This window comes from Macrobrachium rosenbergii, chromosome 19 (assembly GCF_040412425.1).
Source record: "Macrobrachium rosenbergii isolate ZJJX-2024 chromosome 19, ASM4041242v1, whole genome shotgun sequence".
Lineage (NCBI taxonomy): Eukaryota > Metazoa > Arthropoda > Malacostraca > Decapoda > Palaemonidae > Macrobrachium > Macrobrachium rosenbergii.
The window spans coordinates 7,029,157-7,048,827 of record NC_089759.1 but is presented as its reverse complement, the minus strand read 5'-3'; the positions used below and the strand labels follow the sequence as shown (position 1 = coordinate 7,048,827).

At 35.2% G+C, this 19,671-nt stretch overlaps 1 protein-coding gene across 2 annotated transcripts in view; it reads left to right on the top strand.

Annotated features, from left to right (window-relative positions):
* Positions 1-19,671, top strand: part of LOC136848611 (uncharacterized) — a 272,631-nt gene that overhangs the window by 211,955 nt on the left and 41,005 nt on the right. The window lies entirely within an intron of this gene.

Here is a 19,671-nt window from a genome sequence, read left to right as displayed (position 1 = left end):
TTCAGAATACGAGATCTTCGTTCAGACAGTTCACGAGATCAGTCAAAAATGAGGGTGGGAGATAAGCGAAGAAATAAAACTCGCTAGAGATGGCCAAGGGACAACAACAGCTGTAAAGTGATTGGATCAAGTTGAAAATAAGTTTGCAGTGGAAAGGAGTCAAGGTATAAACAGGAAGTTTATAAGCAGCGCAACCGTATGGCAGGAGGTCGAATGTTCTGAGACGTCAAAACAACAACAAGGGATTCCCTTAAGTCCCACAGACGAAATTAAAAACATCATGTTGTTATTGGAACTGGAATATAAACTTTAGGCCAAAGGCCAAGCGCTGGGACCTATGAGGTCATTCAGCGCTGAAAGGGAAATTGAGAGTAAAAAGGTTTTAAAGGTGTAACAGGAGGAAACCTCGCAGGTGCACTGTGAAACAATTGTTAGGAGAGGGTGGAAAGTAAGATGGAAGGAAGAGAACATGAACGGAGGTACAGTGAAAGGAATGGAAGAGGATGCAGCTAGGGGCCGATGGGACTCTGCAAAAAACTTTAGCATTGCCTACAGTGCGCCACGTGAAGTGCACTATGGCATATTTATAGCAAAGGTGAGTTGCATTTTCTGGAGAAAATTTAGCACACTTTTTATGTCAGGTCATAAACATTATACAGATTAATATATATGGGGCTGAGAAACTAAGTGGTAATATTAATCAAAAGGTACAAAAGTAATTTCAAATTCTTGCCCAAAGACAACAAGGCAACATGACTCGACAACAAATACAAATGGCCGTAATAACTGTGAATATGTGTGTGTGCGTGTATGTATGTATATATATATATACACACATATATATATATATTACATATATATATATATATATATATATATATATATATATATATATATATATATACATACATATATATATAATATATATATATTATATATTTGTGTGTGTATGTGCGAAAGTGAAATTTGTAAGAAAACTTGTAGAGAAAATCGTTTTATTGTTAAAAGGAGAAAAGAAGGGAGAGTAAATATTCTAAGGGAGGTTAAGAGCAAGATGTTCATAGAGAGAGAGAGAGAGAGAGCAGATATTTGATGAGTATAGCGAAAATCCAAGATACAGTCAGATGAGGCTCGTCCTGCAACAAGGAAGACAAACACGTGCAAGAGTAAAATAAGCAGCATTACCTTTTAATTTAATTTTAGTTTAATAATAAATGTATTTCTATATTCCCTACTCTTTTTGCGCAGGATATCTCAACCAGCAACTTTTGGACAATCTCTTTGAAGGAGATTATAATAAATCTTAATGGCATCCCCAAAGGGGATATTTAACTTTGAAATCCCTTTTTCACCACTGATGTTTTTAGGTTCTAGTCTGAACATTTGACTAAAAGTAGCCGCTTCACCTTGGGAGAATGAGGTAGTTCAGTTCTAAAGATCGTCTCAGTATGGAACTCAAGAGCTAAATTCATGCTGGAAAGTTTACAGGAAACCAGAAAATCCCACTGAAATTTTGGTACCTGTTTGTAGTCACGATTGAAAAGATACATATAAACACGATGATTTTTCTGTAGACATGTATATTTCATGCATTTACTTCTAGAAATGTTTCCTTGTATGTAGGCGTGATGATATATTCCGTAAGATTCGGAAAAGTAATTGAGAAGTGGCTGTGATAATCCTTCCCTTCCTTGAGTGATTTTCGGTATATACAAATTAAGGAGCAAGGAACATATAGCCAGCATTATATGCCAAAGACTTCAGAAACAAAATTCCCAAAGAAGAATTGATTGGCAGAACAGGTCTTGTCCACTAAAATGACGAAAATGATGCAGATGGCCTTTCTGCCTTATAATTCTTGTCCCATTTAGTAAGTTAAAAGTTAAAAAGTTAAAGTCCTCCTGGGCCAGTAACATGGTCGATTGTAAAATTTGTTTTACTCATTGCTCACTGTATTCTGAGATCTCTCAAACGCTAGTCTGTTTTTATAAGCATTTTCCATTACTGCTGAGATACTGGTATAAGGAATAGCGTGATTCATTAGCTTGAGTATGGGTAAGAGCCAAAATGAAGATAAAGAATGCGCTTTGGTTAAGAAATTTTCAAAGGGCTTTTAACTCTAACGTGTGAATTGTACCTCAGCAAAAAAATAACCTAACTTCTTTTTAGAAGCCGCTGAAATGCAGTGGAAGCTTTTTTATGTAGATTCTATCTTCAATTTACGTTGGAAAATTTCTTATTAATATACCTACAAAAAGGATCTTTCTAGACATAAATTGAAAGTGAGCATGATGGAGACACCAGATGATGAAACCAGATCTAAACAGGAGATGGAAAGGGTGATAGGATATATTCCCGCTGAGCATTAATCAGTACTTCAACAGCGCTGTTGGTGTTAAATATATATATACATAATATATATATATATATATATATATATATATATATATATATATATATATATATATATATATATATATATATATTTTATATATATATATATATATATATATATATATATATATATATATGTGTGTGTGTGTGTTATAACATGTATATGCGTATGCATGCCAATATCCATATGCTAAAATATTGCTGTAAGCTCTCTTTACTGATATATAGTCGCCATTGTCATATTGGTCCTTATGAAAATATCAGAGCTCTCTCTCTCTCTCTCTCTCTCTCTCTCTCTCTCTCTCTCTTCTTCTTCTTCTTCTTCTTCTTCTTCTTCTTCTTCTTCTTCTTCTTCTTCTTCCCGCTATATCATAGAGGAGTCCTCGATATAAAGAAAAACCCCAGTATAACTTTAAGAAGTAATGGCGACCCTTGTATTTGTAGTAAGACGGGGGCTTTTCCCATTCAGCTTCACAGGAAATAAGATTCCAACCACTAAACTAATATTTTGATGGCAGGAGCGTTTCTCAGGTTGTTGAGAAATAGCCCACACGAGGAATCGTATCGTATTGATTGCAGTATGTTAGGTCTACGTTTTTGTATTGTGCGTATGGAGCAGCTTGTCAGGATTTTGTGTGAGAAATGTGCATGTGGATATATATACTGTGTATGTGTGCGTGTGTGTGTATATATATATATATATATATATATATATATATATATATATATATATATATATATATATAATGTGTGTGTGTGTGTGTTTGTCTGTGTATGTATATATAGTGTGTATTTATGTACACATACATATTGTGTATATGTATATGTGTGTATATATATGTAGATAGACAGATAGATAGTGGGTATTGTAATGAGCGAGTTCTTACAAAATAAGAGGTGAGTGACATAGTGTGTGTGTGTCAGGTGTCCAACGCATCGCTGGTGCGAGTTCTTTGCATACGTGAGAAAATATTACTGGTGTGAAAGCTTTTCACTCGCATTCGTCCTTTATTCAGTATTGGAAGGAAGACTGTGGTAATGAGATTTGTCTTATTTTTCTTTTAAAACCACTATGCAGGTGGAAACACCTTAATACTGAATATGTGGTTTCGTATGTGTGGATGAAACAAATTTGACAAAAACTTGAAAGAGTGGAGAATGACTATTGTTTTCAGTTTATTCAAAGCCATTGTCTTCGTTAGGTACTGTGAGAAGTATATCTTATTCTGCTTACTTTCCGCTTATTTATCAATAAAAATATCAATATAAATAAAGAAAACTTCTGTATATAAAAATAAAGCATACTTTATTTACTCTTTTGCTTCTAGCATCAGATGGTCACGTTTCTTGTACCCCAGTAGTAAGCGTTATGTAAGCTTTTTTTATATAAAACTTTTTATTGCACACATATAAAAATAAAGCGTTCTTCCAGAGTATCATACTTTAATTACTTCTGCTCGCGATTGATATATAACCATCCGTAGAACGCACTTGTGAAAATAGTATATGTTAATCTCGGCTTACATATACCTCACGCTTCGAGTATTCCCGATTACGTGCAATTAGCCTACAGTAGGTTTTCTGTTCTTTTGCGGAGAGCTTTCCGTATTTAGACCCACAAATGGAAGCTGTATTTTTACCCAGCCCTTAAAGTCATACAATAAAAAAAAACGTTTTATCTTTTTCCATATTTAATTCGTCTCATGTTTCATTTGACGACTTTCTTTTTAGTTTTCTGTAAAAGAAAACTATTGTGCCGGCTTTGTCTGTCCGTCCGCAGTTTTTCTGTCCGCCCTCAGATCTTAAAAACTACTGAGGCTAGAGGGCTGTAAATTGGTATGTTGATCACCCACCTTCCAATCATCAAACATACTCAATTGCCGACCTCTAGCCTCAGTAGTTTTTTATTTTATTTAAGGTTAAAATTAGCCATAATCGGGCTTCTGGCAACGATATAGGACAGGCCACCACCGGCCCGTGGTTAAAGTTTTATGGGCCGGTGCTCATACAACATTAAACCGAGACCATCGAAAGATAAATCTGTTTTCGGTGCCTTGATTATACGTTGTAGCGGCTGTACAGAAAACTCGATTGAGCCGAAGAAACCTGCGCATATTTTTTACTTGTCTTATTTCTATTCTAGCTTTCTTTATAGAGGTTTCGCTTTGACTTCCGAATCTGGTACATGTCATTGTTTGTGATGCTTATCAGTTGATTTACTGTCTGAGGTCTTGTTGTCACTGAATAAATCTTATCAAGAGCATTTGCAAATTGTGGAAGGTCCAAAGGCATTTGGTTACCGGCATCTATCATTTAAGGGAAATATAATTAAATTGTGCTGTAATGGGGCGTACCAGCGCCAACATATTTTCATATGCCACACGAAAATATCAGGGGGTAGATGGATTTTATATTGAATGATACTTTTGAATGTTTCACGATCAGTTAAGCTGTACTTCCCTTAGGGCAAACTGTTATACTGTTCTGTATTTATCTGCTTTCGTGCCCATCTGCATTCGTGCCCATTTTCGTGTCATCAGCAAATGTGCTCATTTTGCTTAACCAGTCTCAAGTTAAGGTCATTTATTTATGCAAATAATAAAGAGCAAAGGACCCAGCACCGAACCTTGAGGCATGCCACTTGTGAATGTCTACGCAGAGTGTCATATAACTAAAGATTATATTTTTCCAATAGTTACACTAGAATCTTGTCTTGAATATGAAACTGATTGCTAACGCTTCTCCGTAGAGAAGCGGGGCAAAGCCTTAGACGTTCCTTTGATGTGTGAAAAGTTGAAAAAAAAAATAATTTTCAACTGTTGGAAGCTATGAGGCATTTTGATCAAGGAGCTACTGGCTGGCTCTGTAGTTTCGTTTGACCTCTTTTGATTTCATTTTTTCAACATGAAAACGCACTGGTTGAACTGCGCATGAAACCATTTGATCTAATCTCTCTCCACCCAGAAAGGGACCATCCATCACTGGAAAAGGTCACAATCTCGGTATAAAAATTGAATGAAGACATTCAAAATCTGCTGCTTAAAAAGGTGCCCTTTAATCAAATGGATACGTGTACTGAAATGTAAAGGTTATGAGCAGCAGGTCAGATTTCCAGTGAGAGTTGATTTGGCTCTCCTGAGTGTAGGAGAATTGTTAATGCAGTCTATATGAGTGAATTAAAAAATTAGATATCAATATCTAGATCATTTGTGCAGCTACAAGCCTTGAAATGGTAGCAATATCTAGATCATTTGTGCAGCTACAAGCCTTGAAATGGTAGCAATATCTAGATCATTTGTGCAGCTACAAGCCTTGAAATGTTGAAATGGTAGCAATATCTAGATCATTTTTGCAGCTACAAGCCTTGAAATGGTAGCAATATCTAGATCATTTTTCCAGCTGCAAGCCTTGAAATGGTAGCATATCTAGATTATTTTTGCAGCTACAAGCCTTGAAATGGCAGCAATATCTAGATCATTTTTGCAGCTACAAGCCTTGAAATGGTATGTCTAGATCATTTTTGCAGCTACAAGCCTTGAAATGGTAGCAATATCTTGATCAATTTTGCAGTACAAACCTTTAAATGGTAGCAATATCTAGATCATTTTTGCAGCTGCAAGCCTTGAAATGGCGTCAGTGCACCTCACGCGGTACACTGTAGGCCAGGGATGTCAAACGTGCGGCCCGCGGGCCGCATGCGGCCCCCAGCCACACTACTTTTGGCCCGCCAATCTCAGTGGCGGTGTAGTTTAAAAATATATTTAGAAATGGTTTTAATTATATATGAAAATACTCAAACACACACACACTTTTTGAAGCATATATATATATATATATATATATATATATATATATATATATATATATATATATATATATATATATATATATATATATATATATGTATATATATATATATATATATATATATACATATATATATATATATATATATATGTATATATATTATATTATTTATCTATACTTATACCATATATATCGTTATATATATATATATATATATATATATATATATATATATATATTTTATTTATATATATATATATATATATTTATTTATTTTATATATATATATATATATATATATATATATATATATATATATATATATATATATATATATATATATATATATATACACTTTTGGACTTTTGAAACTTATATTATAAGGACTGCGTTCTCTCTCTCGTTTTTATTTTTTTACGATCGTAAACCGACTGCAAGCGACTACCCGACAGCAGTGCAAGAGGAAGGCAATGTTCGGTACCCGACAGCAGTGCAAGAGGAAGGCAATGTTCGGTACTGGGCTTCTTGTGTCATCGGGAAGAAAGCAAAACTACGCTATCATGCGTATATTTTTGGAAAATTATTTCACTTTTCCAGTTAACAGTATTATAATTGCAAGAAAATTATGAATTTTGGGTTTGTAAATAGATGTGTAGGTAGGCTAAATGCGGAGGCTATTGAGTTGGGCTATGCTCAGTATGGGGCTCCGAACTGCGAGCGCACAGGTATAAAACATGTTCAGTACGGTGATGACTTTGGAAGGAAATAATTTAGGCCGGAATTCAGTATCTCTCAGGCTTTCACACAAGCTATATACATTTTCAAAGAGAATTGATCATTTCAATTTTTTGTTGATGATGTCATCCAAGAAAAGGTCAATTAAAGACGAACATAGAGTAATACAAGAGAAGTGGAAAGACTTGTATTTTTTTGGTGATATAAATGGAAAACCAACATGTCTGATTTGCAATCAGCAAATTGCCGTGCCTAAAGAATATAATGTTAGGAGGCACTATGACACAAACCATGCTCAAGTATATAAGAAATATAGTGGAAAAGCACGTGATGATAAAGTTGAAGAATTAGAACAATCTCTGAAACAACAGCAGTCCTTATTCAAAAATGTACGTCATGTAAGTGATGCTGCGGTGAAAGCAAGTTACATTATCTCCAATGAAATAGCTGCGTCATCAAGGCCTTTTACTGAAGGAGATTTTGTTAAGAAATGTATGTTGTTGACTGCTGATGTGATTTGCCCAGATAAACGTCAGGCTTTTGCAAATGTAAGTCTGTCAAGAAATACAATAGCAGAGAGAATAAATGAAATAGCTGAAGACATTGATAATCAACTTCAAAGCAAAGTTAAATCATTTGTGGCCTTTTCTGTTGCAATTGACGAAAGCACAGACGTCTGTGATGTAGCACAGCTCGCAGTTTTCATTAGGGAGTTGATGAAAATATGCAGGTAACAGAAGCATTTGTTGAGCTTGTGCCAATGAAGGGAACAACAAAAGTGATGATATCTTTGCAAGCTTAGTTAGGGCGCTGGACAAACTAGGTGTTGACTGGAAGAAATGTGTAAGTTTAGCAACTGATGGAGCACCTCAGATGGTGGGTAGAAAAGCTGGTGTAGTGGCAAAATTGCAGGAGAAACTTATGGCTTTGAACCCTGACAACCAGTTTCGTAATATTCATTGCATTATACATAGAGAAGTATTGTGCAGTAAAACACTAAATATGGCTCATGTCATGGATGTTGTTGTATCAACAGTGAACTTTATTCGAGCACGTGGTCTCAATCATAGACAATTCAACTGCTTTTGGAAGAAAGTGAGAATCCTCGTGGATTGCCTTATCATACTGATGTGCGCTGGTTAAGTCGAGGAACGGTGTTGAAGCGCTTTTATGAATTGCGTTGTGAAATCCAAATTTTCATGATAGAAAAGGGAAAGGAGATGCACGAACTTAATGACATTATTTGGCTGAAAGATTTGGCATTCATGGTGGATATCACAGATCATTTGAATCATCTCAACATCCAGATGCAGGGGAAAAACAAACTGGTGACCGATTTCTATGACTTGATTCGTGCATTCGAAATCAAACTCCAGCTTTTTCAACGTCAAATTGCATCACATAATCTTGCACACTTTCCCAATTTGAAATCTATGCAAAATAAAAATAACATTGATGATGGTGACCTAGCAGAGAAATATTGTGAGAAAATATCAAAGCTCAGAGATGAATTTCAAAACAGATTTAGTGACTTCAAGTGCATGGAAAATGAATTTGCTGTCTTCAGAAATCCGTTCTCAGTTGATGTAAATGTGCTACCTGAACCTCTGCAACTGGAAATAATTGACATGCAGTGTGATTCAGTGTTAAAGGATAAGTTTTCCACCTGTCAACTGAGCACGTTTTATCAATATGTGGATTCAAAATATCCCAATGTAAAATATTTGGCATCAAAAATCATGTCTATGTATGGAAGCACGTTTGCCTGTGAACAGTTATTTTCAGTAATGAACATTAACAAATCCCGGTTACGGTCGAAACTTAGTGATGAACACCTCAATTCCATCCTCAAGATCGCTACTAAGTCATTTACCCCAAATTTTGATGCACTGGTCAAGAAAAAGAGATCTCAAGTATCTGGAAGCAGTAGCTCCCAGCATTAAGATTGTTTTAAAAGTGAGAATGAATGTTTCCTTTTTTTCTTATCGATGTGAAAGGTATTTCTTTTATTCATCCATGTGCAAGGTACTTCCTTTTTTTTCTTAGGCATGTGCAAGGAATTTTTTTTCCTTATCCATGTGCAAGGTATATATTTTTATTTATCCATGTGCAAGGTATTGGTTTTTTGCCTATGTGCAAGAAATTTCTTTCTTAAACATTTGCAAGGTATTTCATTTTTATTATACATGTGCAAGATATTTCTTTTTTCTTATGTGCAAGGTATTTCTTTTTTATACATGTGCAAGATATTTTTTTCTTATTCATGTGCAAGGTATTTCTTTTCTCTTATAAATATGCAAGGTATTTTTTTTTTCTTATCCATGTGCAAGGTATTTTTTTATACATATGCAAGGTATTTTTCCTTATCCATGTGCAAGGTATATTTTTTCTTATCTATGTACGATTGTCACGATATAATAAATTCTACGAATTCTCAAAACGAGTAATTTTATTTGCTTATTGTATAACTACAGTGCTTCCTCCTCTCTTTCCCCTACACACATACACAATATATAATAGTGTATCTGCACTATAGAATTATAGACTATATTACTAATATATATATATATATATATATATATATATATATATATATATATATATATATATATATATATATATATATATATTTTACTGCATTGGACCTCTTGTGGCCCTCAGAAATTAAAGTGTCTCAAAACTGGCCCTCAGGAGCAAATGAGTTTGACACCCCTGCTGTAGGCATTACTTAAGCTGCAACCCATTTCAGTCCTTTTACTGTACCTCCATTCACATCCTCTTTCTTCCATCTTACCACCTTCCTGATAACAGTTGTTTCATAGTGCAACTGCTTTGAGGTTTTCCTGCTGTTACACATTTAAAAACCGTCTTAACTCCCAATTTCCCTTTCAGCGCTGAATGACCTCTTAGGTCCCAACGCTTGGCCTTTGGGCAAATTATATGCTCCAGTTCCAAATTATATATTCCAATTCCAACCGTATGCTTACCAGAATTACCATCGAGGTCTGAAATTCATTAGTCAGTTTCAGATTTCAGCAAAATTTTAACTTAAAAGTGAAATACTTGAAATGTATTTGCGACCTTTGATAGAACGAAATACAGTTTTAGACAAAATTTTCATATATTTGTGCTGAATAGTGTATTTATTCAGCAACGTACGATAAATGCATTTTTTTTTATTTTACGGTATAACCGAAATCCAGTACAAGTGATACCCCGTAGGGGGTTGGTGCCGTCAGTGCACCTCATGCGGTGCACTGTAGACATTACTTAAGGTTCTTTGCAGCGTGCCTTCGGCCACTAGCTGCAAGCCCTTTCGTTCCTATTACAGTACCTCCTTTCATATTCTCTTTCTTCCATCTTACTTTTCCTCAACCCCCGCCTAACAATCGATTCATAGTGCAACTGCGACGTTTTCCCCCTGTTACACCTTTCAACCTTTTACTGTCAGTTTCCGTTTCAGCGCTGAATGACCCCATAGGTCTCAGTGTTTGACCTTTGGCCTAAATTTCATATTCAATTCAATTCAGTGAAAGTGGTTGCTGTTGGAGGAAAAAAATTTTAGCTGGCGATATAATTTATCCTTGACAAGTTATTTAAAAATAAAAAAGAAAAATGTTAGAAAACGCCTATTTCCACTGGAAGATAAGGTCAGGTCAGGTTAAGTAGAACAGTTTCAAATGTAAAACTACCTTAGCAGTATAATCCACAATGAAGAGGCTTTTAACCTTTTCAAACGTTATTCTGTACATAAAAGTTCTTCGTGCGTTCATACGCCTCAGCAATCAAACTTCCGTCACGCCGAGCTTAAAAAGCATCGTCATTTGTGCTCTCTCGTACGGAAACTGTCAAAAGAGGAGAAAAATGCAATTTCCATTGGTAATACAATGAGCGAGTGTGGGTGTTTGTGTGTGTGTGTGTGTATGTTTAGAGCTCTTTTTGTTCCCCTTTTGAGTGCGGTGACCCCATTTTTTTTTTCTCACGCCTTCGCTCCGCTCTCTACAAGATCGTGTCTTAATGTTAACACTAGTTTATTATTATTCCCGAGAGTCTTTCAGTTGTATGCCAGGACCTACTCTCTAGGATTGCTCCACCGTGTTCGGCTTCACGTTTCCACATATATATATATACCGTCTACCTTTGCTGTGTATACAAGTCATAAGGTCCAGGATTAAACGGTATATGTTCAGTCCTTCATGCTGTTGAATTCTTGAATAAGGGGTTTCACTGCCTCCCTTTGTATTCCCTGAATCAGTTAATAAGATTTTATTTCGAAAAGGCGGATGTCGAAGAGAAATCAGTGACTTGGAGTTTCTAAGTGATCGATCCCCATTTGGGCAACAACTATCGTGAATTGCTCTCCATATTGTTAAACGTGTTCTTAAGTAAATAGATAAAATCCCAGGTGTAGAATAGAAACTAGGATTGGCCAGTGGAACCTGTTCATAACAACAGAAGAAAAATAAAAGCAGAGTTGAAAAAACATCTTTTATATCCTTTTTCCACTGAATAGAAGAGGATTCCCGAGTGAAGACCTCTTAAATAAGGTCAAAATGAAAACAGTTTCTGTTCCTTTTTTTTTTAGAAGAGAATTATTTTTTATTTCAGCCAAAATTATGTGAAGATGGAATAGAAGCGAATGTTGAAAATCACTGTGGTATTAACTTTGCATTATACATCAAAAATGGTATCGGGTTTAGTTTATATTTGCGGTATCTCAGGGATGTAACCAGTAGGTATTGGCCCTTCTGGTTTACGCCAGGATTTCGGGAATGAGGGTGCTAGGCCCACACCGTTCTCCTCCCGGGTTACAACTCATCGCAGCCGGTCAGGTCAGAAGAGGCACAATGTGATTTAACGAAATTGGCGTAAGAATATAACCGCACCTTTTGCTGGGGAACCAAACACCTTAGCCACTGGACCACCAGTATGTATTTATAAAAAGTTAGTGGTAGAATTGATGACCGTGCAACGTGAAGGGTCCATGAATATCCATGGATTAGCTGATATTTGATAGGAGACAGTGAAAAAACTGCAGAAACTAGTGAACATTTTTGTGTTGTTTTTGAACAGGAATTCAGTTCTGACGGCAAAATAAATGTCTGAAGATTAGAAGTGTCGATTGGTGCAGATATTTGGGAGTCAGTTGATTTTTTGCGGGGAAAATAAGAGGCGAGTCACAAAACAGGTGAAGCAAGGAAGGTGGCATTGTATAGAAGGATTGCTGAGCCAACTCTGCTTTATGGAAATGAAATGTGCATTTTGAACGCAATGGAAAGGAAAAGATTGAAATTTTTAAGATGAATGGTGTATGCAGTAAATGTAGCATAGCAAGTACATAGAAGTGCAGAAAGATCAGCTTAGGTGAGAGAATGGATTGATGACCTTGAAATGGTTCAGTCATGTGGAGAAAATGAAGGACAGTATGATGGTGAATAGTGTGTATAATTCTGGAATGTTAGGAAGAAGGAAGAGAGGAAGCCTTACAGATTGCTGGATAGAGAAGAAGATGTGTTGGAAAGACCCCAAGTAGCATTATGGGGTTCATATACGATTCAGCAGTTATAGTGTGAATGTGCTAGTGTCCACTGTCTTGGTTCTTATTTTGTGACACCCCTCATTATGGGAAACGGCATATATATTACATGCCTTATTTACACACACACACACACACACACACACATATATATATATATATATATATATATATATATATATATATATATATATATATATATTATATATATATGTATATATATAATTTATATATATATATATATATATATATATATATATATATATATATTATTTGGGTTCCTCTACACACTACATGCATACATACATACGTACAGTACATACATACATACATACATACATACATACATACATACATATATATATATATATATATATATATATATATATATATATATATATATATATAATATATATATATATATAATATATACACACAAATTTATATCAGTGTTCATATACCGGTCAGAGAACAATTTTGCTCTCTCTCTCTCTCTCTCTCTCTCTCTCTCTCTCTCTCTCTCTCTCTCTCTCTCTCTCTCTCTCTCTGGGGACCTTGCAAGTCCTGGCCATTTCAAATACGGAAAAGTCAGAAATTCTTTCCTAGCCTTCCTCACAGATGGCCCCCAGAAATGCTTTCAGCGTATTCCTAAGTGCGTTACCTGCAACATAAAGACATTTTTGTCTCTCGTCTTAGAATAACCCTTGAAAATGCGATGTAAGAGTTCTAAGACACTCTTGTGACAAGATCCTGAAAAGTGAGAGAGAGACACAAAGAGAGAGAGAGAGAGAGAGAGAAATTGCATGCTCATCACCTACAAAAACAGTATGTTTATTACAAATACATAGATATAATGCATAAAAGTCCTTTTGTTATTCAAAAGTATCGGTGTTCGTATGAACACATTTCTCTCTCTCTCTCTCTCTCTCTCTCTCTCTCTCTCTCTCTCTCCATATATATATATATATATATATATATATATATATATATATATATATATATATATATATATATAACAAATATTATCTGTGTCTCATGGAAGTACTTTAAGTGATTGCTGATCGTTTTCAGAACGCTGACTTAATCCCAATGCTCAGTTATTGGGCGGATAAGATGTTTTTACAAGGAACCTTAGGTTTTACTGAGCTACAGATTTCGATCTTCATGTAACCAGCCTTCATTTCAAATATTCTTCTAAAACAAATCTTGGACCCTTGTAATCTACTTTTTCCCCAAATTTCTGATGTCGATGACTCCGAAAATTAGGTATCCCGACTAGGACAGTCCCAGTAAAAGACTAAGAGAGAGAGAGAGAGAGAGAGAGAGAGAGAGAGAGAGAGAGAGAGAGAGAGAGAGAGAGAGAGGAGGCATAACCTCAAAGAAAGCTGACAACTATTCGATGATTTAACCCATTTTATAAGTGACACAACGTATGGCAATATCTTTACACTAAGCCTGCTTCAACTACTTATATATATACATATAACGCCGTCTGATTTTCATATATATACATATAACATTGCCTGATATATATATATATATATATATATATATATATATATATATATATATATATATATATATATATATATATATATATATATATATATATATATATATATATATATATATATATATATATATATATATATATATATATATATATATATATAACCTGCCTGATTTTCATATATATATATATATATATATATACATATAGCACCGCCTGATTTTCACAAATCAGCCTTTTATAAGTTACAAGACTTTTTTTTCAAGTTTGTGTTATGAAACTTTATTAAATTGACTTCCTAAATTACTCGACTCATCCACTTCATTCCCTCTTCATTGGTATTAAGAATTTGTAGTGCATTTCATAATATGCGTAGTTTTGAATGTTTACTGATGGCATCGCAACCCTGAGAGAGAGACAGAAGACTGAGTAACAAATAAAACCAAATACTTCCAGTGACACTTGATCTTCTGTAAATGTCCAGATTCCTGAAAATACTGAAAAGTGCGAAGAGGAGCATATATCTATGTGTATCCTTTACGAAGAGGCTTAACTAAGCAATTTTCAATCAGTTTTATCAAGCATACTGTTTACCTCTTTATCTTTCACCTGCGTGCGTTGCTTAAACATTGAGAGTATTTCTTTCTAGAACTTCTAGCACAGTTAAGTTAGACTATCAGACACATATATATGTAATACATAAAATATATATGTGTAAATATATATATATATATATATATATATATATATATATATATATATATATATATATATATATATATATATATATATATGGCTGTGAAAATTTTTGTTAAAACAAAAATCCCTCTAATGTAAGGAGCCCATAAAAAACGTCAAAATGTAGAAAGGTTTAACAAAATTTTTCACAGTAATTTTGGCCCATTATGGAATTAAATCGTCTTTACCTGCCTGAAGAGAGAGACAGTTGGTCTCTGAAATATACCATTAACTTTCTACATTTTGGCGTTTTGTGTGTGTGTGTGTGTGTGTGTGTATATATATTTTATCACATACACAATTGTTCTGTGCATTAGTAGAATTACCAATAGGACCTCATTCAAACTGGATGGTATCTAATGGAGTATTTATTCAGACAGTTACAAGCTTTCTTGGACAAGCAGTCCACATTATCAAGTGTCCGTACAATGACCAGACGGGTAGTTCAGCTGTATTTACATATGTGTGCTGGGTACGTTTAATCCTATAGGCGCCTAGCTCCTCCTGTGTGACCCCCACCCCTTCGTGCATATACTGTGTGTATATATATATATATATATATATATATATATATATATATATATATATATATATATATATATATGTGTGTGTGTGTGTGTGTGTGTGTGTGTGTGTGTGTGTGTGTGTGTGTGTGTGTGTGTTAATGCGAAGAAATCCTTCTTATCACAATTCATATGGGTGTTCATTTAGAGTAAAGTGATTATGATATACAGTATATTGGTCTGTATTTATTGCGGATTATAAGGTACTCAGACTAACTAGATTGTCTTCCTCAGTCATCTTGCTAATTAATCCCATCCTCTGTTGTCTTTCTGATAAATACGAAAATTAACTAAGCACCAATCCCATTTGTGAGGTGGTTAATCCGTATCAGGTGGAGGCGGGGGAAGATCAAGCTGTCACACAACCATACTTCAAGATCTCCAAGACCTTTTGACAGTGGTGAATGACCTCATAGGTCCCAGCGCTCGGCCTTATCCCAAATTCTGCATTCTATTCTATTCTAAGATCTTCTGAGTTTTGCTAAGCTTTGGTAGAAGGGCTTCACAATTACAGCAGAATTCTTTGTACAGACTAAATTTTGTATTTTAGGTTGCTTCTACAGCGTTGTTGTCAGCCTTGGCAAATGCCTAAGTTTTTTAACTCCTTTTTCCGGAAGTGGCTCAGTTATGTTGAATTTTTAAGATGTAGTGTTAACGAGTGTGAGGGTTAATGGAATTCCTGAATATCAGTAAAATATGCGACAGATATTAAAAACGGCACCTTTAGATATTAAAGGAAATAATAACCTAGAAAATATTCCCTCTGATTACGAAATACCATCCATTTTATCTCGCGTTTTACAAGACTACTTTTTTATCGATGGCAGAATATTGGAACTCCTCGTCTGTTTATTAGAAAGCGGATATCGATAACAGAAAAATGGGTATCTAGGGCTTCAGTGAACCGATAACAGCGGCCCCCCTTCTCCCCCCACCCACCCCACCAGTCTGAGAAAAGACTTAATCAAAAAACGAAATTGGATTTTTCTCGACGTGAAGAGATCCACTTGTCAGAGGAGAAAGGGAGGGAAAATACCCAGAGTACCGAGTCATCAACAGCTACAGAAAAAGAAATGTAGCGGTGGTTCATGTCTGTCGTTTGAGATCTTATTGGCCCACAAAATCATTGGAGGCTCTAATTCATTGGTTCACAAGCTTTTTTTGGCCCATGCATCCTTTCACCATATGTCAGAATGTCACACCCCCACCCCCTTCCCAGAATTATCTGCCTCGAAAGGTGCATTCCAAATCATATGCAACAAAATGCTAACACAAACACACAAACTACGGAGAGAAAGCCCAGCGTGACCTCTCAGTAGTGTAGACGGATGCACAGTTGCACACTGCCTTTTGTGTGGTCCTAGAGCCAGTTTGAGCCTGCCAATCAGTAGTCACAATTCTTTGTTACCCCCGTAGGTGGGTAGCGCCATCAGTGCACCTCACGCGGTGAACTGAAGGCATTAGTCAAGGTTCTTCGCAGTGTCCCTTCGCCCCTAGCTGCAACCCCTTTCATTCCTTTTACTGTACCTCCGTTCTTATTCTCATCCTTTCGTCTTACTTTCCATCCTCTCCTAGCAATGGTTTCATCGTGCAATAGCGAGGTTTTCCTTTAATGCGTTTTTACTCTCAATTTCCATTTCAGCGCAGAATGACCTTATAGGTCCCAGCTCTTGGTCTTGGGCCTAAATTCTATGTTCCAATTCTAATTTCTTTCTTACTATCCTAAAACAGTTTTTGTATTACAGTCATTCATTCATATTCATAATGATATATTTAGTGATTTATTAATTTTTCTTGTTTTTTTTTCTAATAAGTTTGTTGTTTCTGTATTACTTATTACCTTCTTTAACGTCTTTCAAACGAACACCATATTCTTTGGAAGCTTGAATTTCAAGTCAGTGGCCCCTCTAGACTTGTTTTATATGAAGAGATGGTTTTTCTGAATAATACGAATAATAATACAATGCAGAAGCAAATCCACAGTTATGTAGATGTATATATATATATATTTAAAGATAAATCGGTACAGATAGCTTTCGGGAACTTGTTTGGTTGAAAATAGGAACAGAACAAGTTCCCGAAAGCTTTCTGTACTGATTTATCTTTAAATATATGTACATATACTTAACTGTGGTTTTGCTTCCCCATTTTAAGACTCGTGCTACTATGGGTATTTTTTAATTATACAATTGTATGGGGGAGTATGAGGAACGATTCTCTTCCATAATTGCATGGGAAGTATGATAATATTAAATTTCACACAAAGAAATTAAGAAATTTAATAGCAGAACGTGACTATCTTACCGATAAAAAAAAAAATCAGCAAAAAAAAAAAAAAAAAAGCAACAAGTTGGTAATTCTATCACTTCCATTACATTTTTGCTCTTCCCCTTAGACCTCGAAGTTAAGGTCCAGGTATAATAAGAAAAATCCTAATGCAGCCCACCGAAAAAGAATATAACAAAGCAGCCAGAAGTTAAGGGAGCTCTCTCCATTTTAAAGAGGCAAAGTTAACCTTTGTGTAATGATGACGAAGAGTGCGGTAGAGTCTTACTTTTGTTCAGTGTCGAAAGCTTTCATCTGTTCGTACCAATGCATATATATACAGTATGTATGTATACATACATACATACATATATATATATATATATATATATATATATATATATATATATATATATGTATATGTATGTAAATTTCTGACTCACACCGGCGGGAACGAACCTAGTTCTCCCGAGTGACAGGCCAAGGCGTTAGCGATTGACCTACCACCTTGGCCTGTCACTTGGAGGAAGACCAAGGTTCGTTCCCGGTGTGAGTCAGAAATCTATTTCTGTTAAACACATGTTCATTTGTTCATTATTTCCATATATATATAAATATAAAGTATATATATTGTGTGTATCTATATTTTCTATGCCTTCATGAGTATATGTCTGTGTATAGCATCCATTTGCACTGCTTTGCAAAGTCCAGCTGGCACAAAGACTAACCCCATTCACCGTGGCCCATTACTTACTGGCTCTATATCAAAGGGGTAGATCTTCCCCCTGCTCAGTCTGGGGAAAATATGAGAATCTGGTATCAAATGACAACTGCCTAATTAAAAAAAAAATTATAATCAATAAATAAATCGATTGAAAGTGCTACGATACTTCAGCACTTCATTTCACAGTTGTATTTCCTGATACATTGAATGAAAGGAGAACAATTTCATAAAAGTTGAGAGAGAGAGAGAGAGAGAGATAATATGAAGAAAAGTGGAAGAGCAGTGGCAAATGAAAACTTGTCCTGCGCTTTATCCACTGTCCTACAGAGGGAACGAATTCAGTGTTTGTAATTGAGGCACTAAATATAAAGAAATAAGTTCATGAAAGTTTGGAATATACAATTAAAATCTTTTTGCTAATAATAGTTTCGTATTTTTCTAGACGTATTCTCAAGGAAATCATTACACTAGTTACAAAAGCTTTTATGCCCATTCTAAATCTGAAATTTCTTGATTCGACTGCTGCGAAATATACCTTTAAATCCACGAAACGTTTCTGATCAGTTTTATTTATATTTCTGCATTCATTAGAGATCTTTCAGATTCACAATTGATTCCTGATCCAGTTTTCCTGCTGAGAGCCACCAGATTTGCTGAGCAGCAGCACCAGTATGCAGTAAATGTGCCTCGCTGTCGAACTTCTCATTCCAGAGGTCCTTCATTCCTCACATCGTTGGGCTTTGGAACAGTCACTCTGTGGATGTTGTGCAACTTGAACCTCAAAAGTTCAAGCGAAGATGCAATGCATTACTACCCTAAAGCGATTCTCTTTCTGTTTTACAATTTACTTACATTTTTATCTATTTATTATTAATTTGTTAACTCATTTTTTCTTTTCTAAAAACTGATCTCTTCTTTCTTCATTTTCAGTTGCTTTCTATAACCTCTTTCTAATGAACACCTTATTCTTTGGAAGCCTGAATTTCAAGTCAGTGGCCCCTGTGGGCTTGTTCCATATGAATAGGGTACATCCTCCGAATGATAATGATAATAATAATAATAATAATAATAATAATATAATAATAATAATAATAAGGTGATACGTGCCAATAGACCAGACTTGACGCTGATTGACAAAATCAAGAAGAAAGTATCACTCATTCATGTCGCAGTGCCATGGAACAACAGAGTAGATGAGAAAGAAAGAGAAAAAATTGATATGTATCAAGACGTGAAAATAGAAGTAAGATGGGTATGGGATATGCCAGTGGGAATTGTACCCATAATCATAGGAACACTGGGCACGATCCCAAGATCCCTGAAAAGGAATATGGAAAAACTAGATGCTGAAGTAGCTCCAGAACTCATGCAGAAGAGTGTGCTATTAGAAATAGCGCAC